The sequence below is a fragment of the Drosophila navojoa genome, chromosome X, assembly GCF_054131105.1.
Source record: "Drosophila navojoa isolate 15081-1374.11 chromosome X, UAZ_NAV_1.0, whole genome shotgun sequence".
NCBI lineage: Eukaryota > Metazoa > Arthropoda > Insecta > Diptera > Drosophilidae > Drosophila > Drosophila navojoa.
Window position 1 is genome coordinate 18,404,311 of NC_142895.1, and position 27,885 is coordinate 18,432,195.

A 27,885-nucleotide genomic window follows, 5' to 3' on the forward strand; every position below is an offset into this window, starting at 1 on the left:
TTTACTGTTTGCTGAAGACCATCACATGTCGAGTGGTGTGCGATAAGATCGTCATAAATTTGGACGCATAAACAAATGTCCTCACGGAAAATAACCAAAAAGATAAGCCAGATAGACTGGTGCTCGTAGAGCGTACTACACAACCAATTGCCCAAAAATCGAATTGCAACCAGGTGGATTACCAAGTTCAATTGCTATTCATTCACGAAAAATGTAATGCATATCTTATCTTTGAGACCTATAAACGGTCTATTTTTGTTGCTAATCGATTGATTTATTGAGTGACTAAATTTGGTCTAGAACGGCAAGTTTTCTGTCGGATTAAAAAAGGCATTTGAATGGATTTGCCTATTTGAGGATAAGCAAAGGCGAATTATTGGCATTTGCATATATATCCTAGTCCCATTGACAATGGGAAACCAAGATGGTTTTGGTATGTGTATGTAACAGAAATAGTAACAGCAGGAGGCGTGGCAGACCCCATAAAGTCTATGTATATGGTTGATCTGGGCGACGAACTGAATAGTTTTGAATGTATCGATTCCTCTAATCTTGTATTTGAACGCAACGATCTCAGAAACCTCAAGAGCTAGAAACTTGAAATTCTGGCTGTACTTCCCTGTTGGTATGAGGCAGCTCTAGTTTGTTTAAACAAATCAATTACTATTCAACTAATCTATTGATAAGCTTATCAAATATCAGTTAGAGCTAGACTTTTCAAGCTGAAATACTGATTCAAAATGCATAAAAGAAACGCATAATGATTGAACTATTTGTTCATCGAAGGGAAGAAATGCAGATGCTATAAAAATGTGTATATAGTATGTATAAGACATTTCAAATATAACGGTTAAGAGCTATTTATTCTATCAGTTAGTGGTTGGGTTAAGAGATTTCAAATATGATTTGGCTCCGCACATATGACTAATAAAGTTTTCTTTTGTTTTTTTGTCTTACAGGTCGACTATCGTATGTGAAGTTGCATGCATAGAGAACTGGAATAATAAACAGAGGCAAGACAACGAGCCAACCAGTTGCAGACTTGGCTAATTGCAAGTGAGTCGTCAAATGTAATTTCTTTATAAAAGTAGATTATAAATGCATATAGATGTATATAGATGTGTACGATATATGTATGTATGTATGTATGTGTATAGTATATTTAAAGATAGACATCAACAGTGGGGTGTCTTGGTTTTGTTTTTGTGCTTGTTGTTGTAGAAATGGGCAAGGCCGGTCGGCGCGTCAAGCTGCTGCTGCTGCTGCTGCTATTGCTGCCGGGTGGGGGCCAGCAGGCGTCGTGAAAATTTTGCCTGCGCCAACACTTCATGTAAATCGCATAACACGACAGCCAAGGCGATGGCGACAGCTTGCTTGACTAGCTCAAAGTCCAACAGCAACAGCAACAGCAACTAGAAATGTACAGCAATAACAACCACTGCAGCGACAACAACGACAACGACAACGGCGAGTCGTCTAACTTGTCAGATCGCGTGCCAAGAAATAATAATGAAGAAAAATCGTGTTACTTAGGCCTGGGCCAAAGGCAGCAACAGCAGCTTCAGCACTTTATGCCTAATAATAATACAACAGCAGCAATGAACAACAATTGCAGCGACAGCAGCAGCAACAACAACAACAACTATAATAATAACAAGAACAACAACAACAACAACCATCTCCTTTAACTTCTATTCAGCCCCCTGTGGCCCTGCCTTGCTTTGTTTGTGTTTCTGTTTTGGCTTTTTGTGTCATGCGCCTGCGTGCCGTCTGATTAGCGTGCATCGAGATATGCCCCTCATGCCACAGCCTCGCCCCCTGGCCTGCCCTGCCCTGCCGTGCCGTGCCCTGCCATAGACTGCATTTACCTCAAATTACAGCGCTGCTTGACAACATCCGTTCGTCATGCCAATGAAGCGTCTAATGCGGCAAATTAATCCACAACTCGAATCATTGCCAAGAAGCTATCAATGCCTGACGCACTCTGAAGAAGCTTAACTCGGGTCTATTGTTTTGCATATCGCTTAGCTATGTCAATGAACAGCAGCAGCGCCGCGATCAAATTTGATTACTGCTTAAGCTGTTTTGTATGCAGAATAGAAGCTGAGACTTGAGGGAATGCTTAGGTTCATTTACTTGGTAAAGGAATATGTTGCTCCAATCGTACATTCCTTCGACTGTCTGTCGTGCCAATCTAGAAATATTTAAAGTTTGCATTGTCTATACGAATGTAGATATACTCCTCTGGAATGTCATTAAATTTTTTTCCTATACGCCTACTTAGGGCGTGGTATATACCATACTATATCCAGCATCTCAGAAAAACTAAACAAATTTAATTTAGAATACGCATTTAGGCTGACAACCAAAACTTAACAATATATTATGAATATATCCACGTGTTTAGGGGTATTGAAGAGTTCTAGAAATAGTAACCTGAAAACCCAATAGTTAAGTTCCGTTAAGCCCCTCTTAGGCAAGAGTTATTCTAGAAGATTGCCACCTAGCTCACATAGTTTCCTATGCATACTGAACAACTGCAATATTACGAGTTTCCAATTTCCAATTTCTATGCTAGTCCATGCCCCTAATAATATGCATAATTATATTATTATCCAGCGGAAAATTGAATATTTAAACACTTGCAAATATTGAATATTTAAAGTTTGCATTAATCAATAACAAAATTGGAGAAAAATGGCTAAATCGCTGCCTGTGGAAACATGTCCGGCTTTAGGGTCTATAATTTCAATGTGCGTGACTGCCATAATGCGGATGACGGGGGGCAGGCAGCCCACTAATGGGCTATTAAGCGTTTACGGATAATTGAGATGCGTTGGTATGTGTGTGCGTGTGTACTTCTATAAAGAATCGAACGCAGCTGGGCTACAATACGGGAGGATGATGTGCGTAATGCAAAAATCTATTAATCAATAGTTATGCATGATTAGGCATCGAATATATAGCCATATATGTACATTATTTTCATGGTAATCGATGTAATTAATGAAATGCGTACTCTTATTATTAACCAGATTAATTTTATTTATCTACCAATTTGGATCACAATATCATTTCATCCTCTGTTGGTGTATTCTCTCCTCAAGCAAACCCAATTTGAAAATATATTTGTACGCACTTTCTGTTTTTCTTTTCCTGCGACATTAGTAATTAGCTTTTCATGGCAAATTTATTGCTGAAAAGTTTTCGTGGTTCGGCTTAGGCAAATGCCAACTATCTAATGGCGTAGACATAAATCGCTACACGAGGGATAACTTATTGGACTCACGTGCCTAGATGCTTATCTATGCGCTGCTCAAGCACCTAATCACACACACAGACACTCTCTCTCTCTCTCTCTCTGTCTCTCTCTCTCTCTCATTTCGCGCTAAATCGCTAGCACAAAAACCATAGGCGACACTAAGCCTAAGTCGCATTTAAGTCCTTGGAGCCCATCAGGTATGGCAGCTTCTCCGAACCGCCAGAAAACTATTCGGCCGGCTCATGCGTCTCATGCTCTAGGCAAATACATAGCAGCCATTCTCTCCTTCTCTCTCTCTCTCTTTCTCTCTTTCTCTGTACACTTTTACCGATGGCATCGAGCACCTGCGTCTGGGCTTGTTGCCAGTCAACCAAAAAGCCATTCAAAAATCCCCAAAACAACTTGCAACAAACGAGCTGCGTTGCGGCCCGCAGACAACATGCTAATTAAAAGCTACTTTTGCCAGCCGCATTAATACACACACACAGAGACACACATTGAGAGAGAGAGAGAGAGAGATTGACTGTAGGCACTGTCTGCAATGGCTGCGGATTAATGAACATTTACGAGGCGAGCCGCAACACGGGCCACAGGACGCCAAGTGGCGGCTTCAGGCTTCAAACCAATCGACTGTTGTTGTCCTCGTTGATGTTGCTGAATGACAACAATTTGCATTTGTTTCATTTGAAATGTGTATATAGACATAGCATATATCAGACAGGTTGGCGGTGGCACGTGCGGCACAGCGTAGCGGCCCGAACTCTCACTGTCTCTCTCTCTCCCACTCTCTCTCCCACTCTCTCTCTCTCTCTATATATATATCTCTCTCTCTTTGTCTGTCTGTCTGCCTGTAAACCCTTAAAACCACACCGGCACGGCACAGCGGGCGAGCTACGTCTACTAACTGCTTGAATGTTGCCAATGGGAGCCCTCACAGCCTTGGGGCGTCATTAAAAATGTCTTGATAGGTTCTGCGGCTTTGATTAAAATGCGTTGTCCTTGCGATTGCCGGAGCTGCTGCTGCTGCAACTGACGGACAGACATCACAGACAGGAGACACTGACAATAGCCTTGCCTTAAAGTCTGTGGAAAGTCGCTCGAACTTAAACAACAATTAACTGGAATCCCAATTGATTCGCCATTCAGGCTAACAAGCAGAGCGGACCATGAGTAGATGTAGTTGCTGAGGCGAGTCCGTTTAGCATATGCTAATATATAGGTTTGTCTCTACTATCTGAAGACTTGAAATTTAAGTAAATGCTACAAATATCAATTGATTACATATTTATCGATAAATATCGGTGGTAATGTGTTGGGCATAACTTGAGACGATGCAAAGCCATGGGCAGATGTAGGATTCTGATTGTAAATATAATCATGTGCAGCTAAAGTAAAACAACTAATTGAATTTTATCGATAAATATCGATTGCAAATTTGTTGGGCATAGCATGAAGAGCACAAGGCCTATAAACGCCTGGTTCTGGAATACTTAACTTCCCTCAGTCTCATTAAATTTGAGAAATGATGCAGAAAAATAATTTTTGTGTGAGACTATATATAAAAGAGGCCTAGCATGAGAAGTTCAGGATATTTGCTAGTCGAGCAGCTACAATTAGAGCACTGCCATATCTCTTAAAGAGCGAACGTATGCCAGATAAATACAGGGCTGAGCACTCGAACCGTAACCTAGCCAGTCAGCAAAGCCATCTAACTTGTAATGTGGTTCGCCTCAGCATTCAGCTTCTTCTCAGAGCTCAAGCGTTTTGTTCAAATGAATGCAGAAGTCAGAGCTGTGTTTCGTTGCCCCTTCTAGAAATGTTTAATCCACTGAAACTTTTGCTTACCTGCCAATGGATGTTAATTCAAATTTGGCATTCAGTGCAGCTGGAATGACTTTTATTGTCCTGATGCACACATATATATATAATAGTATATATATATATATAGGTATATATGTGTAAGTATATGTATATATATATGGGTCCATTGTCACCAGGCGCTCGCTGCAAATTCTTGTCGAGCCATAAATTCAGAAGTTAAGAAATAATATTATTTCTTTTATTTCTACACATTTTTCTTTGGCCTGCATCGCTCGTCCTGGCAGTCGCGGCGACAGACTGGACGGACTCGACTCGACGGCCTCGGCGCATTCGTCTCTGTCTTAACATTTTGCAGTTGAACTTTTTTGACAGTCATAAATTTGCGTCCAACATGAATTCGACAGCAAACTTAGAAGCCGAAGTCAGCTTAGATATAGTTGTTTTCTCTTCTTCAGTGCGCATTTTTATTATATTCTTCTTCTTCTTCTTCTTCCTAGTTTTTCGTCTGTTTGTGTCGCGTATTCCTTTGGCCCACATCGCACTGCTGCAGGAATAAGTCAACATAAAGTTAACAATTTTTCCAAAAAGAATCAAAACTTGGACGAACGAAAGAGAATTCTTTTGCAAAGCCTTTCTCTTCTTTTTTTTTTTTTTTTTTTTGTGTTAAATGTTGTTAAAGGGAGAATCAAAAGTTTTTAAAAACTAATTCTTACAGCTTTTGCTTTACATTCAGTTAGGCAGCTGTTAAAAGTTATGTTAAGTTAACATGCATGCTGAATGTTGTTTTTTCCAAAGAATTGTGTTAATGTTATTAGCTTAGCAATATTTCCGCGAGTTTCTATAAATATAGATGCATGTATATACGTATGTATTCATGTAGGACTCCTATTTGGAGCTTCATGAAGTTCTTTTGACAGTTGTGAAATGCGGGCAGACAAAGACCTCGGGCTCGGGGATAAATGTCTAGCGCTTGAATTGAAAGTCAATTCAATGGAAACTCGTTGCTTACCTTGCCTACCCCACTGCCGTCTGCTGGCGCTGTGGTGGCGCCACAGTCAGCTGCCCCTTTGTGGCACATGGTACATATCATTTATTTAGTCGTTGCGCTGCTATGTACCTCTGTTTAAGTTGACTCGAGTCGTCTGAGAGTCGGCTTCATGCCATTCCATCCTGCCACTTCCTTAATACGTTTAAAAATAAGCATACAGCATGCATGGCAGTGCGCCGCGAGGCGGTGCGGCGCGGCTCTACTTGAGCGTACAATGTGCCCGGGCAAGTACTATATCTTTGGTTGCATTATTGTAGTATTAGTAGTAGTAGAAGTTCTTGTTGTTGGTGGTGCTGCTGCTATTGCAATGGCATTGACTGCTTGAGTAATTGGAACGCATCAGGATTGAGTAAGCGACAGCAAAGCAGAAACAGAGAGAAAGCTGCTTAAGAGGGACAAGTGAAATATGTTGAATCAACTAGTGTTCTATTCAGCCAGACTTTCCATTGAGCATTTAGATTATAGAGAGAAGCAGCACAAATATGTATATATATATATGCATGTATATGTGTACGTATATATCAAATAAAATACATTGAGTTGATTACATTCAAAGAGCTTGTTAAAGTACCCTACAAATGGGATGGATTTGGCAAGCGCATTTGAAAGGAAGTATTGAAGAAACCGAATGCTTTGGCTCGCTTATTTGGCCATCAGACAGAGACAGAGAGGGAAACCCATAACTTTATGAAGTGTGGGATTTAACATGGCAAATTGTTGAAAAATCTGCCAAAGTTTGAGTAAAACCAGAAAGGCGAATTTATTATGTTTAGCTAGAAAAAGAAGCTTAAAAGGAGTATTTAGTTAATCTTGGCTTACTTTCAGCTATTTAGCTGAAAGCACATTAAATGTAGCTTATGGATAAAGCTGCTGATAAAGCTTAAGTCAGAGAGCTTTACCTTTTGGCTTTAGAATAAGCTCTGTGGGAATATATGTACGTAGTCTTTTTTCAGTAAGATCTCGGCTGACTTTTAACTAAAATTTGTTTAAACTTTTTTTCACGTTTTTTTTCTCATTAACTCTAGCATCAAAGTTTTAATTTAGCTGATTAGCTAAAGCACCTGAGCTGATTTTCCGCAATCATTGGCAAAAAACGTTTTCACATTTGGCAGCATTTGAGTGCACTTAAAAGCTGCATTTAACGCGACTCGCAGATTGCCGCTTGGCCAGTTGGAATTGAAGTGAAACATTTTTGTAGTGGGCAGCGTTCGCTCGTCGAATCAATATTTATTCATGCCCCAATGGCATAAAACTTTAGATACAAACGGTAAACAATGAATGCCACAGTGTGAAGCACACAAATGCACGTGGGGCGTTCGATGTTGTTGTTGTTGTTGTTGTGGTTGTGGCTGCCACTGTGAGGATGTTGCTCTCTCTCTTCCTCCCTCTCTCTATCTGTCTGTCTGTCTGCCTGTCTATATCTGTCTCCTTTAGTATCTCTGCCACTCGTTCTCCTGGGACAACAATAGCACCGCAAACGTTTAAATAATCAATGAGTGTTTTCTGTCTCCATTGGTGTGTGCTTGTGTATGTATGTGTGTGTGTGTGTCTGTTTGTGTCTAGCCTGTGTGTGCGTGTGCGTGAAAAAACGAAACTATCAACTGGACAGGTGAATCCAACGTTCGCCCCATTCGGTTCAGTTGATTGGTCTCCCGTATAAGCGCTTCTCATTACTCATTTGTTATTATTTGCTTAGTGGCCGTTGGCATATAAAGTGTTTCACCCACGCACACGCACAAACAACACACACACACAGACAGAGACACACTGAGAGAGAGAGAGAGAGAGCGAGTCTCGACACTCTTTGGTTTTATGGCAAATTATCAAATTGACATTAAAAACGCTCATCTGTTCGTCATTTCAACTTGAATGTGCAATGGAGAGAAACCAGAGACAAGCCAGAATGGAACAGAGCAGAACCCGACTCGACTCGACTCGATTCAAACCGTCGAGAATTGACGTTGATGCCACTTAAGCGCATTTCCTCAACTACACACACACACACCCACACCCACACACACGCACACACTCATGCACCCACACACTCATAGCTTAAAGTGCTACTGTGTGTCTACTTATGGCTGCAGCTTACTTACGAGCCATACGAGTGTCAGCACGACCATAAGTATGAGTATGAGCATAAGTATCGGCATGAGTATCGGCATGAGTATCGGAATGGGCATGAATACAAGTATCTAGTCGAGCACGAGTATCACTGTGAATCACAGATGAATGCAGGTGCAAACCTGACTAAGGTAGAACGGAAACTCGTGCTGCAATTTGTGGTACATTAGAGCTGCGAATAGCTGAATCAATATTGTAAGCAGATCCGAATCCAAATCGAAAGTAAGCCACTCACTCACTCATATTTCAGGCAGTTCAGTTAGTTCAGTTTCCTGTTAATATGACGCATTCATACAATGCCGTCCAACTGAATAGGTTTGACATTTTCGAGATGATCTATAAGAATTTTTGAAGAACTTGCCAAAAAAAAAATGTCTTATTAGATTATCTCATCAGCTATATACAGACTATATTTGCAATAATTATACAATAATCGAAGGATGTTGGATGTTTTCAGTATATATTAAATTCATTTAAGCCACTATTATTAATGCATTTAATTATTATTAATTAATAAATATTTGATTATATGCAAATATTTTATTTTCATTTTAAACATTCAAAATCTTGAACCTTATAGATTTTATGATCTATTTACTATTTTCGCAATATTTAATATTAAGTATATCCTATAGAGATATTTTTCAATATAAAATAAAATGATTCACGTTTGTATTATTATATAATCAATGCTGTTCTGCATAATAATGTGCCCAAATCAATTTCATTTAAATTTCAAATTCTCAGTAATCGCGCACCTATTCAGTTGAACGGCACTGTACCACACACACATTTGGCCCGCCCAAAATCGTTTTATTTTCGGACTCGCTCAAAGTATTTTTAAAGACCAGCAATTGCAGCATTGGCTCGTTCGGGGCATCTGCACTGCAATTCTACAATCGGCTTGGCAAACGTAACTTTATTTATATGTTTTTTTTATGCCTTTTCCTAGAGTGCAGCTAGTGGCACATTGTTGCAATATGCAATCCGAATGGCGTATGGAGAGCTCCAAACTTCTTATGTGCCATGCTGTTGCCGTTACGACCCGTAAGCAGCCAGGCAATCGCCACCTTTGGCAGGGCCAACAAACAAACAGTTTGCCTACTTTGCAGCGCAACAAAATGTCAAACTGTAAATGAAGAGAGCAAGTGCCAAGGGCGAGAGGCACGTAGCGGCTACACTTGTGTGGGTGGGTGGGAGTGGCAGAGGCTGGCTGAGTGTCAGGCCAGTGTTGACACTTGGCAGCACAACGGGCTCGACTGTGACTCGATTATAATGATAAAATCTAATTAAAAAAGTTGAACCTAAGATGCCAAATTAATTTGAGAATCGCAGCTATCGTTAGCATCTCAGTCGCATTGGATTTCAACTCACTCACAGCTCCGGCTACGGCTACGGCTACGGCCTCAACTTAAACTTGAGCTGCTTGGAGTATTTCTACTGCCGGCAAGCAAACCCGTTCGACAGCCGTTTGCCATTTCACTTTCGTTTGCTTGGCGCTGAATCGAATTTTTTTTTTTTTTGTTTGTTTTGCGCATTCTTTTTGCCTCTGTCCATCTGTCCATCTGTCCATCTGTCCGTCTGATTGTCTAGTTGTCTGCCTGTCTGTCAGCACAAACATCCTAATTACCAAGTTTTTGCCCAAGTCTCAACTCTCAACACTCGCATCGGCCGCTGGCCCAGACGCTTATCCAATGGGGAACGCGCACTCATCGAGGGCATGGCTGGCGTTGGGTCAGTCGAGCGGCATTCGCCCTACTTTACATGTTTTGATGTCGTCTCCGGCATCGCCGACTAATTACGTTTGCGCCCATGGACAAGCGTCACCTAATGACCCAAAGCTGCCAACAATGAGAGGCCAAGGCAGAAAGAAAGAAAACTTTTGCCTTTGTACTTTACGCACTTTTTTGATTGCGAACCTCTCGCCTCGACTTCTCTCTCTCTCTCGCCCTCTCTCTCTTGCTCCTGGAAGTGGAGCCAAGTGCAAATGAGTTGTGCGTGTGCCATGCCCTCGAGCACATTTCTAATGACCTTCATTACATTGAGTGGTTCGCCTTGGCCCCCATCTCCCGTTCTTTTACTCGACCATCCAGACACTTGACTGGCTGGACAAACAAAGGGCAGCGCAATGCAGGAATAGGTGGCAGTATGATCCTTCCACGGGATGAGAAAGTAGATGGGTGAGATGGGTGTGGGGAGGGGGGCGGGGGGTGTGGTATCTCTGCATGCACGAATGCCTCGACAAAGAAATTGTAACAAGGCCTCTGAATGTAACTAAGTAGTTGCTCTCATTGTTGCTGCTGCTGTTGTTGCTGCTGCTGTTGTTGCAGTTTCCGAGCTTCTAATAGCTTTGAAATGAGTTTCGCTTCACGTAGCTAGTTTATTTGACTTGGTCGCTCGGTCCGTCTGTTGTCGCGCTGCCCGCGTCTCATAATCCAAAAGCTCATTAAAAAGTGTAGATAGACTGACTGACTGACTGACTGTTAGACGGACGCACAAAATTAGCGGTCAGCTCGTTGCGTTGCAGCTATACATATCCATCTATCTAAGTATATTGGGAACACAAGTTAATTACCTCAAGTACATTTGTCTACAATTTTCATTTAATGATGGAGTCAAGCTCGAGGCAATTAAGTTGTCCGAACTGCACGAAAGATTCTAAATAAAAAAGGTATAGATAAAGAGTAGATGGAGAGGGTAGAGTGGGGCAGAGAGAGAGAGTCAGAGAGAGTCAGAGAGATGTATATATATGTATATGTATTCATGATACGTGATAAAAATAATTTAAGCCAGAAACAATTGACCTGGTTTTTGGCTTTGGCCAAGCGCAGAGCAAATATTATTGATACTTCACACTAAATTATTATGCACAGTCATAAAGTCAGCTTAAATCAATTAAATGCGCAGACAAATTATCATTTAAACTTGTAATAAAAAAAAATTAATAAATAAATAAATCAAAATGAAATGATAATGTATTCAATAATTATTATTGCATATGTTCAAGTTGAGCTGATGTCAAAATTGATTTTTTAAAGATATTTTTGAGCTGGAAAATTTCTCGATTTGAAGTAAAATTCTTGCGATTGTTTGGCACTCAGAGCTTGAAGTTTGATTTGCAAATTTCTGTTGCCTGTGATCGGGTCAGCAAATAGAACGAGCTGATGTGATGATGATGAAAAGGTGAAATGCAAATGTTATTTACAGCACACATTGCTCATACGCCATGTGCTCCCACTCACTCACTCCCTCCCTCCTTCACTCCCTCTCCCTCTGCGTCTCTGCTGCCGTGGCTCACACTCTTAAGAGTCTTATTCCTATGAGTGCATGCTCTTTGTTTTATTGAACATCCTGATGTGCAGGCACTGGGTGCTGCTGATGCCGTTGATGCTGCACACTTTGGTCCAGCTCCATTTCGAGAGTGGCGACCACTTTTCGTGGTCGTTTGAAGTTTTTATCCTTATTTATCTTCATAAAATATTCATGCACTTTGCTTTCGGCTACTTTATATGGGTGTATGTGCTCTATCTCTGTGTGTGTGTTTGTGTGTGTGTGAGAGAGTGTCTCTGCTGCCTGTAAAACCACTTGAAGTGCTGCTTTCAGCAGGTGACCCGGTCAGCTGGGATTGAGGCTCTTCTGCCACTTTGGCTGCTTTTCAATTAAAAATTGTTTTTCACTACATTTGAGTTGATTGATTTTTAATTGATTGCAATTGAGTAAAAGCAGTTCGAGACAAAGAGTGTGTGAGCTTGAGCTTTTAAGTGCAGACAGTCAAGAGGCACACACACACACACACACCCGCAGAGAACTGAAAAACCTTTTAAGAGGCCGAGACCCCTCCTTGCCTTGAATAAGTTTTTGCCGCAATGCTTATACATTATTGACGAGCCATCTCTGGCTAGCGATACAACGTGGCAACGCCCGCAATACACCCATCTGCCATCTGCCCATCTCGACTTGAGGCAATCCCCAGTCGCATTCGGCTCTCCGATAGCTCCGCTTAACTGAATGCAAATTGCATGGGTCACGTCTGCGGCTTTAGTGTCTCATAAATTCTTAACAAGGATTTGGGCCATTTAAGTAACAAAAACCTCAAAAAACCAACAACAACAACAACAACAAACTGTAAAATATTTGAATACAATGGGACGTCCCTTTTTTCGTTGTTGTTGAATAAAAATTAAAACTAAAGCGGGATGTTGTTAAGTGAATTTTAATTTGGCTAAACAAAAAGGGGGGCATGTGTGCATGGCGCTGCCTGGGGCCGGGGTGTGAATGGAGTTTTAAAAGTCATTTGGAGACCGTGCGAGAGGGGAATGGGGTGGCTCTCTAAGCACCGGATGTGCGCAAGGGTTGTCGCTGCGACAGACTTGTTCAAACTTCGCAAAAACAAAAACAACAACAGCGAGTACAGAAAACAACCCAAAAAAAAAAAAAGGAGAGTAGCGTTAAAAGACTTGAGCAAAACGAGCGCCAGCCAAAAGGTAGCCGAGTCAGCCCCCTCCCTCCCCTTGGTGTGCCGCTCTGTTGCTGTTGGTCGGGCAACCCTTTTCGGATGAAATATTAGCAACAAGCTGGCAAAATTGAAGTTAAACAAACAAAGTAATAACAGCCATCGGCTGCCGCACAAGGAGCAGCAGTCAAGCACGCCGGGGCTTCCCCTGGGCTGGCATAGCTAGCATATCATTTGCGCCGGGGCCCGCAATGCCTGAGGCCACTTACACCTCGATGTGACTGCTACTCCAGCGGGCATTCACAATTTGTCACGGACTGTATGCGGCAGGGAAACAGATGTCCATTCGCTCGATCCATATCGAGTCACAGAATCATATGTGAAATATTTAGCGAGCATACGAATTACTTCTTTTACGAGCAGAGGGAATTAATTCATCTCATTTGTGTTTAAACATTGTTTAATGTGATCCTACATAATATGTAATATTTGAATATTTTATTTCATTTATTTTTTTCGATTTACACTGAAATTAAAATTATCGAGAGTTATCGAGAACTATATTTTTCTGGAGAATAGAATTTCGATTTATCGCGATTTTTAATTCAGCGGAGTACAAATTATCGCGACTCGATTGTAAATGCATTGCAAAATTATCGAAGGCTGCGTTGCTTTACACTTTGAATTCTCAACTTTCATGACAGGATAATTGAACTGAACTTTGTGCAAATGTCAATTGGAGCGTTCTATATGGAGATTGTTGTTTAACAAAAATTGAGCATTTAATGGATATAAATACATGATGTCAGGCGATTCAATCAAATGTCAGTCCATGTGATAGGTTGTTAATGGTAGAGTGAACAAAAGTGTAGAGCAGGTTGTAGGTATGCTATAAGTTCATTAAACATATAGTTTATACAAATATATATGTAGGAAAATGCAATGGAGCAACATCTATCAGATGACAGGCTGATGAGAAAAAAGAAAGTTTTCAAACGCATTGAAACAGATTGTTAAAATATCATTATTATATTGGTTTTAAAGGAAACCTTGAACGATTATTATGTTTACTTTGTATTGTAATTTTTTACAGATTTTAGCTGCCCATTAACAAACGAACAAAGAATTTAATTCTCTAATCGCACGACGATCAAATGCTTGCTCAGAATTGCGGAAATCCCTACTTATTCGGTATTTTTATGAACACAGGCGAGAAGTAATCCATGAGTAATGGACATAATAATGGGAATTTCCGTCTCTGGCTCCCTGCAATGCATTTGAGGCTGCTCAAAAATAGTTTCAAAATGCTGCATATGCTATGAATATCATGATATTATTCGACTAAACTCTCTTAAGCGATGCCAACTAACTAACTTGAGAGGCACAGAGCTAACACAGGCGAAGAAGAACTGAATGAGACAGAGAAAGAGAGATAGAAAGAGAGAGTGACTTCGATTTTCTAGCTAGCAAAAACTCTGATTGCCTGATTAATTATCTACCTAACTATTTTCACTGGCAAACAGTAACAAGTTTAGCTACTTTTTCGACTCATTGATCCATAGCTTTAAACTGTTTACTCACGAAAATGTCTCTGCCATTTAGAGAAGAAAACTTCCACATAAATCGCATTTACAATTTTGAAGACTTTATTGCCAAGTTAACCCGATCGATGCCCAGTTGCATTTGCTTTCCATTTGGCCTCCGTGCAGGCTAAAGTCGAATCTGTTCTTGTATTATCCTAATCTGGCAACGCTTTGCATAACCGTTCTCTCTGTTGTCTCTGGGTGGGCTCACGTGGCGTATGAATGATACGCAAAATGAGTGCGACACTTGGCAACAACTTGAACAAAACTGTGCAAACTGACAACAGCAGCAGCAACAACAACAACAACAACAACAATAGGAAAACAGGCAAAAGGCAAAGGGAATATGACAAAAACAAAAGCACAGCAAAAAATAACTGTGTATCAGGGAGGGGGCTATGTGTGGCCCTGGCTGTTACCTGAAATTTATGGCAAAGCTGTCAATACAGGAGTGTGCGTGTGTGCGTGTGCGTGTGCAGTATTTCTCTGATTTTTTCTCCTTCTGCTTTTTTTTTGGCGCTTTTTGCTTGTCTGAATTATGACAGAGCAGCAGCGACTCAGTAGGAGTCGAGGTCCAATGCTGCAAGCAACGGACCGATAAGTTAGCAAGGAGTACACATGTCCCTGTCGATTGTTGTTGTAGTCGTCGTCATCGTTGTTGTTGTTGTTGTTAGAAAATTGTTTTTGAAATGGCTAACAAGCTATTAGCAAACAAACAAAGGGCTATTCATGCTGATGACGATGTGCTTTAGAGGCTTCGAGCGTTGTCTTCTGGCCCTGGCAGCTGTTGCATGCCACGCCTACGCCTCCTATAGCAAGGCGACACTTGAGCGCTGGTACCAGTTGCCGCAGCTATATGCATATATACACACACACATATCTTTAGCATCAATCAACAACTATGAGGACAACAATTCATTATCGGCCAGCCGGGATGCTCCAGTTGCTCCAGTTGCTCCCGTTGTTCGGTCGATGTGCCACACCTAGGCTATGATTTATGGTGCAAGCATTGCCAGAGAAATCACAAAAATGTGGAACGCCATTTAGTTTGTTGTCTGGCTGTCTGTTGAAAAATACAGCAAAATACAACTACAACATTAGAGGAGAGCGCAAATAGAACAGGCAGCAACTGTCAAATCACATCAGGCCATATGTTGCAGAAAATTTAATTCATTTGGCCGGCGACGACTACGAGTTGTCATAAATCAAGTAAAAAGTCGCTGCAAGTGCGTTTTGTCTAGCCTCTCGCTCCCCCACTCCCTCTCTCTCTCTCTCTCTCTCTCTCTCTCACTCTCTCGCTCGTCTCGTTGCAGCACGGTTGTAGGCAATAGATTTTTGTTTTGCGCTTTTTCTTTACGCTTGCTCGTCTGCTGCATTACGCATACGCCGAGTTGGCAGCTCGAAAAATCGAACTCAACTGTGCGACTATTGAAATTTGAAAAGAGAAAAAAAAAACAGAAAAAAAGAAAAGGTCTAAGGCACACACACACACACACACACAAACATGTGTGTGTTCATAGTGGCAGCAACAAACAGGAAAATCAATTAATATGTGCAGCTTCAAACAGGAACGCACATGAGGTGCCCTTTAGCCACCCCCTCCCCTCCCTCCCCAGTCGTCGCCCCAACCCTTGAACAGCACACAAAAATTTAATAAAAAGCCAAACAGGCATCAAGCAACAAAAGCTAAGCAAAAACAATACAAAAGGATATTCACTCCACCCGCATACATTTACATGCACACACGCGCATGTGTGTGTGTGTGTGTGTTTGGATTGGGGCTGCTATTATGGTATGCCACTCCCCAGGGCTCCCTCTCTGCCCACTTGCCACTTATACTTTATTAGCTGCCTGCGTTTGGCTGCTTATTAAAAATCGCAAATGGTAAATGCGGCAACTGCCTCTGACCAGAGCCACCGAGCGCTGCTGATTATGAGCTTAGGCAGCGGCTATACAAGCCAGCAAATTCCAGCGGCTCTCGCCCACGCCCCATCCAGCCCATCCACCCCATTCACGTTGGCTAATGTGGGCGCACAGCATCCGCCTCATGCCACAGTTGGCTGCCTGCTTATATGGCTTACCTTTTTGGGTGGCCGACAAAACAAATGACAACCCAAATTATTTTGACACCATTACCAAAAATGTTCAACACACTTGCACAGACACACACACACACTGGCACACTCACATGGAGCAGCAGCACACTCAAGTGGCAGCAGCAGACTCTAGGCGGAGGCGTGGCCGTGGGCGACTGCGAGGGAGTGGCAGACATGGCAACATATTGTGCCATGTTCTATGCAACAAAAAAACACATACACCCACACATACACACACTCGCACATGGAGAGACTCCTCGCACACGCTCATGGAAATTGCTGGGGACGTTGGCGCTGCTGCTCCTGCTGCTCCTGCTGCTGCTGCTGGTGTTGCTGCTCCTGCTGCTGCTGCTCTTGTGTATCACTGTCTGCCGCCCTCGTCGACCTCCCACGCTACGCTCGTGCTGTCTGCCCGTCAGATTGTCCTTTTGTGGCTCCCGACTACGCGCGCCCACCCCCTAATGCCAGCCCATTGCCCATCGTCCTCCGGCGTCGTGCTGCCGTCCACGTGGCCGTGTCTGGTCGTGTTGTACGTGCGTGGCGTGCGTTCTGCTGCAAATTGCCAGTTAAAATTTCTGACATGTCAGCAAACGGTGACTGCAGCGCCAACTCACTATGGGAGCGACGGACTAGCTGCAAGGATGCACAGCATCAATACTGTAGCAGACAAAGCGGCAAGGCGCTGTCGAGCCATGCTCAATCTTTGGCGAATAATCTATAAGTTATCGTTTTCCTCTTTGTCTTCTTGTTCTTGCTTCATCTTCTCCTCCCGCGATGCATGTGTCTATCAAAGTGTCAGTGTTATTGGTTGCTATTCTTATGGCTGGCAGCGCACAATACAGTAATCGACTGGACCAAAAAATGGCGAATTGTCATGTCCGGTTCAATCTTTGCTAGCTGCTCAGCTAGCTTTGTGAATTGCAGCTGTAAGCTGTCATGTTATCGATCAGCGATATTGTTTGTCATGTTTTGGTCAATTTATGAGGTTATCGATAAGTTCGTTGAGAAACTCTTTACTGCCTGGTAAGCTATATTAATTTCAAATGTAAGCTTTGCATATATTGAAAAATTATGAATATACCTGACATACATATTGTCATTGTTTACAATCAGTATTAGATGTTATCGATAGGAAGGAATCTTGCTACCAAGCTGTAGTAATGGTGTTTGTCAGAATCGCTGTTATCGATATACGATTAGTCTACTAACTGTCACTATGCATCATAATAAAACAGTCAATGTCAGTTGTTATCGCAATAAAAGTATCGATTTTGACAAATACTCAATCTTAGCTGTTATCGATAAGTTCGATAAGAAATCTCTTACAGCTTAGCATTATTTTAAGGCTGCAATGCTATTGATAGGCTATTAAAGTGTCTTCAAGCTCTTACTATCATTATCGATATATCTATCGACATCGAACAATCTTAATTTATTCAAAGATGTAAAATCTTAAATTATTGTTATGTCTATATACAAACATTCATGTAAGCCCCAGTCATATATCGATTATTTCAATTTATTATATCGATAGGCAGCCCTTTAAACACTTTCTTCAACACGCACTAAGCACAGGTGCCATATGGCTTTCTATTGAGTGTCAAACGCTCGCCCATTGTGCCTACATGGCGATTTAGTCTATATATATAGAGAAATTTGTGTGCGTGCGTGTGTGTGTGTGTGTATGGATGAATGCTTGGCTGGTTAAGTGGTGGCTGGTGCTGGGCTGCTGCTGTTACATAGGCGACGGTGCGGTGCCTAGGCAGAAGATCAACAATGGCACGCTTTGTCATACGAAAAATGGGCGACATGCAGCTGAGAGAGCAGAGGAGAAGAAGGAGCGAGAAAGTGTGTGCGTGAGTGTGAGTGAGAGGGCAACAGCATATTCAATAGATGTCCTGAGCCTGGCTGGTTGCCTGCTTGTCTGCCTGGCTGCCTGGCTGCCTGACTGGTTGGCTGCCCTAGCCTAGTCCTGGTTGGTTGTGTGTTAACAGCTGCGGTGCAGGGCATTGACAAGAGTCGTAATTGAAAGGCAGCTGCTGGCTGGCGAGAGACTGAGGCAGCAGCATTTTGTATAATATGCACATGGAAACATAGTCGGATAAAGGTGTCGTCGTCGCCTGCACGACGTCATCTACCATGATGTGCCCTCGCCCGTTATCTTTGGGACAATGTTGGCTCAATATAACGTATAATTTGAGCAACTTCCTCGCCCCCGGCCGGGCCGCACGGCTGCAGCTCCAGCTCGAATTCAATTGTAATTTATACAGCTGTAATTTATGCATAACAATAAAGTATTTAGTTATGATAAATATGATTTATGAGCCGTAGGTGCTAAGCTGCAGCTCATTAACTGTTATGCTGTCGATAGACTGAATGTTTACAAATGCCAAGTGCGGGCCAGTTAATTGTCAACGCCTGCGCACGACCTTCTGGCTATAAATATATAAACAAATATACCTATATACATTTATATACATATATATATTTGAAATTGAAAACTAAACGTTCGCCAGCTTACCATAAATATCTATAAAGAAACAGAAAGAAAAAATCAAAAACAAAAACGAAAACGAAAACGAAACTGAAATAAAATAAAAGCGAGTATTAAATGCGCAATGTGCGGCGCGCATTTCAAGGGCGTTCGATATAATTTTGAACGCGTGCCGCGGCATACAAAACTTGGCAATTGGTAAGACAAACATGAAAAGCCCAAGACTGCATTCCAATGCTGGCCATAATTATATGGCGGGGGTGAGGGTTAAATGCAAGGATGGCCAATGCTTTGACCCAGCCACGTTCACAGCCAGCTGCTGCTCAAGTATGCAAAGCACAAGCACAAGCGCAAGCTCACAAAAAATACAAATAAAAAATCAAATAAATTGGAAATAATAATAATTGAAGAAAAAATTGACTGAAAAATTAAGGCGAAAAGCCGAAAAACCAAAACTGACGAGATCTAAATGCCATTGAAGTGTCAGTTTGGCCACGTTCGGGCCGAGGCTCGAGTTCGGCCTGAAGTATGTTGGCCATAACGCATTCGAGTATCAATCTGTATGCGGTTCAAGTTGGGTCACTTGTGGCATGGCCGGGTCTGGTCTGCTGGGCCAGCCAATTGGTATTTTGCTGTAAAATTGCCATTCAAATGGCAGTTAAAACTCAGCACTCGACTCGGGCCGTGCGACAACTGACAAGCAAACGCAACACAATCCAATCGGCCATCGAGTGTTGTCCATTGAAAGCAGCTGCCAAAAATAAGTTGAGATTGCGCGCAACATGTGACACTTGGCTTTTGGTCGTCAGGCTGTTGTGTCCGCATTAACTCGAGTGCCAGTCGAAGTGGCAACATTTAAGGGTCTCTTATATATTTGGCTGGCATTCGCTGTTTGTGTGCTTATGTGCCATTTGCCTATTAGTTTGCTGTCAGAGCTCATGTCAATTGAGTTCACATCCGAGCAGCTCAGTTGACAGCAAAAATCAAGGAGTTTGCTTAGCCAACAAGGCTCCTCGCTTGGCCGCTACTGTGACCGCACGCCTGCTAAGCCCGCCCATTTAATTTGGAACAGTTTCAACAATTCGAGCGAATTAAGTATTGAATTTCAAACCAGTTTAACAATATGTTAAAACAAGTCCGTTAGCTCGTAGAGTTTTGTGACCCGACGAGCTCTGGTTGTTATAGCCGGAACCCATTGTAAGTGAAAAGTCGGCGTGGAAATGTCTATAGCAGGCAGCAGGAGGCGTGGCAGCAGCCATAAAGTAAAGATATTTTTGTGAACCGAACGATGAGCAGAGTTAATTAGTTAGTCTGTGAGTTGGGCTGAGATTTGAAATTAATATTAGATCTCCATATAGTTGTTGCCTTAGTTAATCGATAAATATTCACGTATTTTTGATATCGAATTTAGTTATTCAGTTATCATATCATATATCATATCATATACCCATATAGCTGTGCTAGTTAATCGATATGTATCAACGTCTCTTGTTATCGATATTTGTTTATTAAGCTATTATATCATGTAACTCTTTGTTGCTAGAATCTTGAATTTTCTCTATATCTGATAAAATTTATCATTTTATTTTTGTTTTTCCTGTTACTAATACCATGGAATTCTTAAGTTCTTCTTCTTTCATATGGAAATGAATTTGTGTTTTAGTAAATCTCTAAATATTCGACAGAATATGTAGATCATATGCTAAGAATTTCATTGAGAACTGTTAGCTAACAGAATTTCTTAAATAAAACATTTCGTAAATTTAAATTTGCATTTTTCCTATACATGTGCACACATACATTCAAACGCATGCATTTTTGTCTCTTCAAAGGGATCGCAAATGCTATGGAATTTTATATTACTTTAGCTGAGATTCGGCAGTCAAAGATCGAGATGTGAAGGGACGGTGTTGGTAGAGTCGATAAGCGCTGTCGAGGAGTTGTGGGTTTGCTTCTCCAATGTTAACCTATTTAGTATGATAGCTGCGGAATTTAATTTGATCTGGTTTTAGGGTATATAACAGTCGTATACCGCCAACTAGAGACTCTTGAATCCGCTTTGGACGCTCATCTTTCACCCGATATGCATATGAATCGCTAGCTGACATGCCCTATGCTAATTAGGCCGAAGAAATCACCATCAGCTCAGCTCATGGCGTATAAATCTTGGCAAACGCTGCGCCGTATCAGGGGCAGCGTTATCAATAAACATCAGCCAGCCGCTGTCAGTCGGCCAACCCTCCAGAGTTGCCGCTTGAGCCCTATCTATAGCAATTTTCCCATTTGCTGTTGTTTGTATTGTTGGCTGTCAGTCGGCGATTTGGCGCACATTGATAAATGATGCATTGAGTAAACGCCGCTCGATTCGACGCTAATTTTCTGTGACAAATTTCAACAGCTACATGTCAATTCTTATAGTTGAGCTGAGTTGAGTTGAGTTGACTTGAACTGAGCTGGGTTGAGTGGCGTCCTGTGCTGTGCTGTTACTCTGTTACTTCAAGTGTCGCCTGTCTATTCAATTTGCCCGCTGGAGGGAAGTTTGCCTTGATTGAAGCACTTACGGGACGCACTTAATGCCAGCTTGACATGCAACTAAGGTATTTAGCCGACTTGTATATATTTAGACTCTGTTATATACATATATTGGTATATGAGTGTGTATTCAGTTCCTTCCTTGATTGCTCACTTATATTTGCTATCGGCTCATCGAGCAAATCTCAATGCCCATAAATCTATATAGCACTTGTATATTCATATACATACATACATATTTATTTCTATATATACATATATTTATGTATGCATGTATTGCCTCGGCTAATGCTAATCTATTTTGTTTTCAGCTTCTGTTTCCGTTTCGCCATTGGCAGGGCCCAAAATTAATGGTAATTTCATGCTGTCATTGCGCAAAAATCAACACGGCCCCCGAAGCGCCAGCAGAACAAAACACAAAGGTACGTAACTGGGGTAATTAAAAGTCTATTAGGGGTAGCTCCAAACTTACAGCTATAGAATACATCCCATTACCAACAAACAAACAAACAGAAAAAAACACAGCAAACAGAAAACACCTCAGAGTCTCACATTAAATGGCCTATCGAAGGGGGTTTGTGAACGGGAGCTCTTCTTCTTACACTTCTTCATTTTTTGTTGGCTTTTGTGTACTTGGCGAAATGTTTGCCAATGAAAATAAATTGGCAAGACGAGCGGCCAGCAACCGGGCTCGCCAAGGAGTCTCGGCCAGTTCTCATTTCTCCTTGACAATGGAAAATTGAAAAGTTCTCGGCATTCTGTTTTTTTTTTTTCTTGTCGCGACAAACTCAATCAGGAATTTAAGCTAAACTTGTGTCGTCCGACGTCGACAAAGCTTTAATTAATATCGCAATTTGGCCAGCATTTGCATGCCAGCGGAATAACTAAATAGCAACATTTAAATGAGTTTCAAGACTGCTAATGCTTAATCCCATAAAGAATTTCAGGTGAACATAAATTACCGAGCAGCTGTGTAGCCCTATCAATATGTGATTACTATAATAACCCGTTGGCCTTGACAATGGTTCATCTTCCGTTGTGGCCATCAAAATTCATTAAGGTTTTTTTTACCATATCTTTCAATGTTTATTATTAACTTTGATTAGATCATCGCTCAATTCACATAAGACGCAGCTAATAAACCGCTTCAATGAATCTCATATTACACTACACAGACATACATAGCTTTCCCCACAGCTCTAGTCACAGCAACTAGGCATGCCTATGCTTACTAGTTAGTATAGTCTATTATCGCAGCTCATAACTCATATGCATTGGCTCGGTGGCAAAGTTTAATTGAAATGCAGTTTAGCTTTTAGCTGAATCATGACTCTACGAGCTTATGGAACTATGTTTAGCTGGCTCGTGCTACTGCACACACACACACACCTGTTTCTTATCTGATTTGTCATGGACTGGCGCTAATTAATTAGCTTTATGCGCATAATTAAATGGTGTATACACAGATTCTTGTAGCTTTTTCTTTTTAGATATTTTATTTATTTTCGTCATGTTTGCACTCGCAACGACTCGACTCAGCTAGCCACGTCTCGAGCTGTTGGGCCAAAAAGTTTTGCCAGCCAATTTTTCATACATCTCGGCCATAATGGCCAGCAATTACGTCGACCATCCGGCTGTGGGCTGAGCTGGACGAGGAGCAGGTCCACTTTGCTGCTGCTGATGATCATAATCGTTAATACGTAGTCATAATCATAGTTTTGTTGGCTCTAGTCGTCGCTCATCTGCCGGAAGTTGGGCATACGAAAAATGTTGGCTGGTAATTAATGCCGTGGCCAGAGGTCCGGTCGGGCACTGTTCAGCTAGCGGGCTTTTGATTATTTGATTTTCACGCTTAGTTGAGCCGACTGAAATTATTTTATAGTAAAATGATTTATATAATACATGGCTATAACTCTGTGCAGGCAATTCTGATGTGAATATGAAAACGTGCTGAGAAGGATTAGCGAGAGTTTCCCAGCGAATTCTCAATAGAATTTTGCTGCTGCTGTAATTGGATGATATCATCAATAAATATATTAAACATTATCAAACAGCACGCATCATTATCTCTATTATCGCTCAGATTGTCGTCAGGCGATAAACCTTTTATGCAATTCAAATTGAAGGCGGAGGCACATCAATTATGCTGCCCCGCTGCCAGCAACAGTTTGCAAATGATTATTAACTTATTAATGTGTGTATATTGTTTAATTTATTTGTATATTTTTTTCTCCATTGATTTTTATATATATTTTTTTTTTAATATGCCAGTGTTTAAATGACAACTGAATGTGGGCACGTGTGTGGCCGTGCGGTTATCTGTAGAATGCATAAAATTAATATCCATGCTGTTGCTGTTTGTTTGTATTATTATTAAAATTTATATATTAACATTATGTCGTGGCTGGAGTTAACATTTTTTCAATCGTACGCTTTGTTAATTGCGTTAAGCCCAAGTCAATTATCAAATATACAAACCGCAATGTTTATAGCGATGATAAAGCCGGCGATCATCATGCTGCTGGACGAAGGCGAGAAGGGGTCGTTGCCAGCGCCAGCGGCTCGTTCAGATTTTTAATTATAATTCCATGACGTTAACGACATGTTTGTCTATCCCTCCGTCCGTCTCTCTCTCTCACTCTCTCGCTGTCTGTATCTATGTATCTATCTCTCTGTATGCCTGTTGTTATTTTAAATAGTTTTTGCCATTGCTATAGCCATTGTCAGTTGTTGTTGTTGTTGTTGTTGTTGTTGTTGTCGTTGCCGACAGTTGACATGGCATGGCGGGCTTTACAGTAGCTGACATCATAAATTGGCCAAAGCAACAGATGCCCACATATGGACAGTTGCCAAGCTCGCCTAGGCGACTGCGAACTGAGTTGACCATGACTGAAAAATGCGTCAAGAGCGAACTGAAGAAAATGGTGAAAAACTTCAGGTACTTTCAGCCGGCTAGCAAAAGTAAAGCAAAAAAAACTAAATGAAAACTGAAAACATAATGTAATAATGGAGATTAAATCGTATACTTGGCATTAGCGAAAGTTAAAAGCTTTTAGAATTGACTTGAAATTAACGCAAGAGCTTTAAGTGAAACTGATTTTAGTTTCGCAGAAATTTATGTAAAAGTTTGAAGAGTTCATAATGAGGCGACTTACATATAGAAAACTTATATATTTTTTTAATGTCTATATTTATATGTATGGTATTTTTATAGACTTTGAAAACAAATATTACAAAATAATAAAGCTATGAATATTAATATAAACATTTAAAGAATTATAAAAAAAAGTTAATGTTTTTATCAATTTTAAAATGTTTAATGAAATAACGAATGCAAAAAATCTCTGAATATTATATATGTTTTAAAGAAATTATAAATTGTAAACACATAATACAAAAAAAAAAAAAAATAAATAAATAAATAAATTAAATAATTGTATGTAAATAAATAAAAATAAATATAAATAAAAAAAATTAAATAAACAAAAATAAACAAATAAAAATAAATAAATGAAAATTAATAAATAAATGTAAATAAAAATAAATAAATTACAAAAAAAAAAAAATAAATAAATACATAATGATATAAGTATGTATATATATTTAAAAATTTTATTAGCTTAAAAATAATTATGCAAAATTCAAAAATTTAAATTATGTCTTCCTAAATTGAATATAATATTTTTCTTTTTGTATTTTAAAAACTTAAAAATCAATACACAAAATTAAACATTTTAAAAAATGTGCTATAAATTAAAAATAATATTTTTTTTCTAAGTAAATAATACTTTTCTGAACTTTACAACACAAACATTATGCCCAGATTTCCCTATTTTAATTGTATCGTGGGTATAGTTAATTAAATAATATATTTATAAGCTCTAAAATCAATTAGAGCTCAAAGAAGTCATACTTAGGGCAGACATGAAAGTGAAGCTAGGCAACTTAATCAAGTTGTGAATATTCATGTTGAAATGGCGATAAATTTTAAATCAAAAATGAGTAAACATCTATAAATAATTGAGCAACAGTGTTTATAACTAATTGAAAACTCAATCGATAACTGCTTAAATGACAGGAACAGTTAAGTAACAACAAAAGATTTCGTAAAACTGTGTACAAAATACAAAATGGAAATAAGAAGAAGAAAAAAACCAATCAAAGGTCACAAAAAAGGAGAGAGAGCGTGTGTGCATGTGTGTAAAAGAGAGAGAGCAACAGTTTGAAATAGTTGAATAATAGTTGATGATGGCAACAACCTTAGCTCAGCTTCCAGCAACAGATACAATAATCTGTGCGTTATTTTTTATTTCTATTTGAATTTGAAGTTTTTTGAACCCTAGACCTAGGCGGAAGTCGTAGCACTTATGACTCATTTGATGGATAGATGGAGATAGAGCAGGCAAGGCAAGGCAACGCAAGGCAAGGCTAGGCTGCCAGCTCGAGCAGCGAGAGCGAGAGTCCCAGATACAATTGCGACTTGAGCCATTTTTTTGTTGTTGGTTGCTTCGTGATTTCTGTTGCTGTTGCTGTTGTTGCTGACAACTTGAAGCCGCAAACAGCAAGATATTTTTAGTGGCTGCCCCTTGAAAAACGTTTTAGGAGATGTGTGAGTGCGTGTGTGAGCGAGTGTGTGTGTGTGTGTGTGTGGGTGTAATTCTCACCCACTTCAACACTTCATTTAATAAATGTTGTAAACACGCACGAATTGAATTATTTATGCTTAGTTGTCATAAATTCATTTGGAGCGGCCGGCACACCCACTCACATAATCAATGAGTGTCGGGTGGGATGGGGAGGGGGAGGGGGGTAGGTGGACTGCAAGGGGATGCTGCTGCAGCAGCAGTCCAAAAACAGATGTGCGGCAATTAAGCGAACGCCAGAGCCGTTGACTGACAAACGCACTCAAATGTCAGGCGGCGCCTATTTTTAAGTTGGCTTATATGATTTACGATCGCAGCAGCAACCGGAGATGGGGCTGCTGTGTTTGGCTTGGGTGTTGAGGGAGGGGGAGGGGGCAGACGCTGTTATCAGGAATTTGCCCAAAGTTGAATTCTGTAATTAGAAATATGGCGGCGCTTGCAGTTGCCATTGCAAAGTGTGTTGGCAATTAAATTATGCGCTGCTGTCTTTTCGCTGACCCATTTCTCGAGGGGCGTGGGGAGAGGGGCGTGGGGAGGAGGAGGCAATGCTCAAAGGCAGACAAACATTGGGCGAATGCCAGGCAGCGCGAACGGATGCCAACATTACTGAGGCACTGGGCTAAAAGGATGCCTCAAGAACTCAAACAAAAACATTGGCCACTCCTCCCACCGCCATGCCGCTAGCCCTCCTCGCCCGTCGCCCCTCGCCGACGCTGTCGCCTTCGGCGTCTGCAGCTTGCAACGTTGTCTGCATTTGTCTGCCGCCAACTGAAATGAAAATGAAAATGGAATTAAGCACACAAGTTTGCCTAAGTATGTAGCAAATGTGCGTTACTCTCTCCATCCCCTCTCTCTCTCTCTCGGTCGCTATCTCTGTGTGTGTTAAATTCGTAGAACTTGTAGATATTTGTGTGCGTATTGCTTTAGCTCTGCCTGCCCGCACTCGCTTGAGATACTTGCCACACATGCCCAGGCGAGTCGAGCCAAAGTGTTGCAAAGCGCAATGCAAACAAAAAGTTCAAGTATCCTCACAGTGTCTTATGAGTGCTTTGTCTGATTGTGAAAGTGCAGGCGTGTGTGTGTGAGTGTGTTTAAGTGTTTAAACTGTTACTCTTGCCGTTGTTCCTGTTGTTGCCTTTACAAGTGAATTCACTTGCATTCTCATTGCCACTGTCCCTGCCTCGCCTCGCCTCGCCCCGCCTCGCCTCGCATTCCAGCTGCAGAAGTCGACTCAACTAAAATGGGCCGTTTATGTGCTTATATTGTTATATTTTCCCGACATGACTTTCGGCATGTCTAACTCTTCTCTATCTCTGCCTCACTTCAACTCTCTCACTCTCTTTCTCTCTCTCTCTGTCATTTTCTAACTTGCATTTTCAGATTTTTATTTAAATTTGCATGCAAACTCAACCGAGAGCTGTCGTCCTCCTACTAGATTCTCGACTCTTGGCAAGCAATGCATTTCAAATCTGGCGAATTATTCAAACTGTATGAAACAATATATGCTCGTATATGGTAAAGAAAATTCTAGATGAAACTCATTGTAGGTTAATATTTCCATCATGATCTTAGCTGAGAGAGCTGATTGTCTCGCAATTATTCGCCTCTGTCTCCCTCTCTCTCTCTCGTTCATGTCGGCTTGACAATGCCTCTGTCTCGGGCGAGCCAAGACAAAGGCAATCAACAGGCAAATGGGCGAGCTGCCACTGAAAGCAGCAGCGAATTAATCTCTGAGATGGCAGCGCTGTGAGAACGAAGCCGCCGGGAAGCATATGGTGCTGCGTGCCGGGAGGACTTTAATCATTGAGGGGCGGCAGACAAGTCTGTCA

At 41.1% G+C, this 27,885-nt stretch overlaps 1 protein-coding gene across 1 annotated transcript in view; it reads left to right on the forward strand.

Moving 5' to 3' along the window:
* Positions 1-27,885, forward strand: part of LOC108657390 (uncharacterized) — a 105,070-nt gene that overhangs the window by 22,858 nt on the left and 54,327 nt on the right. Inside the window, exons 2-3 of the mRNA XM_089263555.1 lie at positions 960-1,056; positions 21,725-21,835. The gene's annotated coding sequence lies outside the window, so the exon portion shown is untranslated. The remainder of the gene's footprint in view (positions 1-959; positions 1,057-21,724; positions 21,836-27,885) is intronic.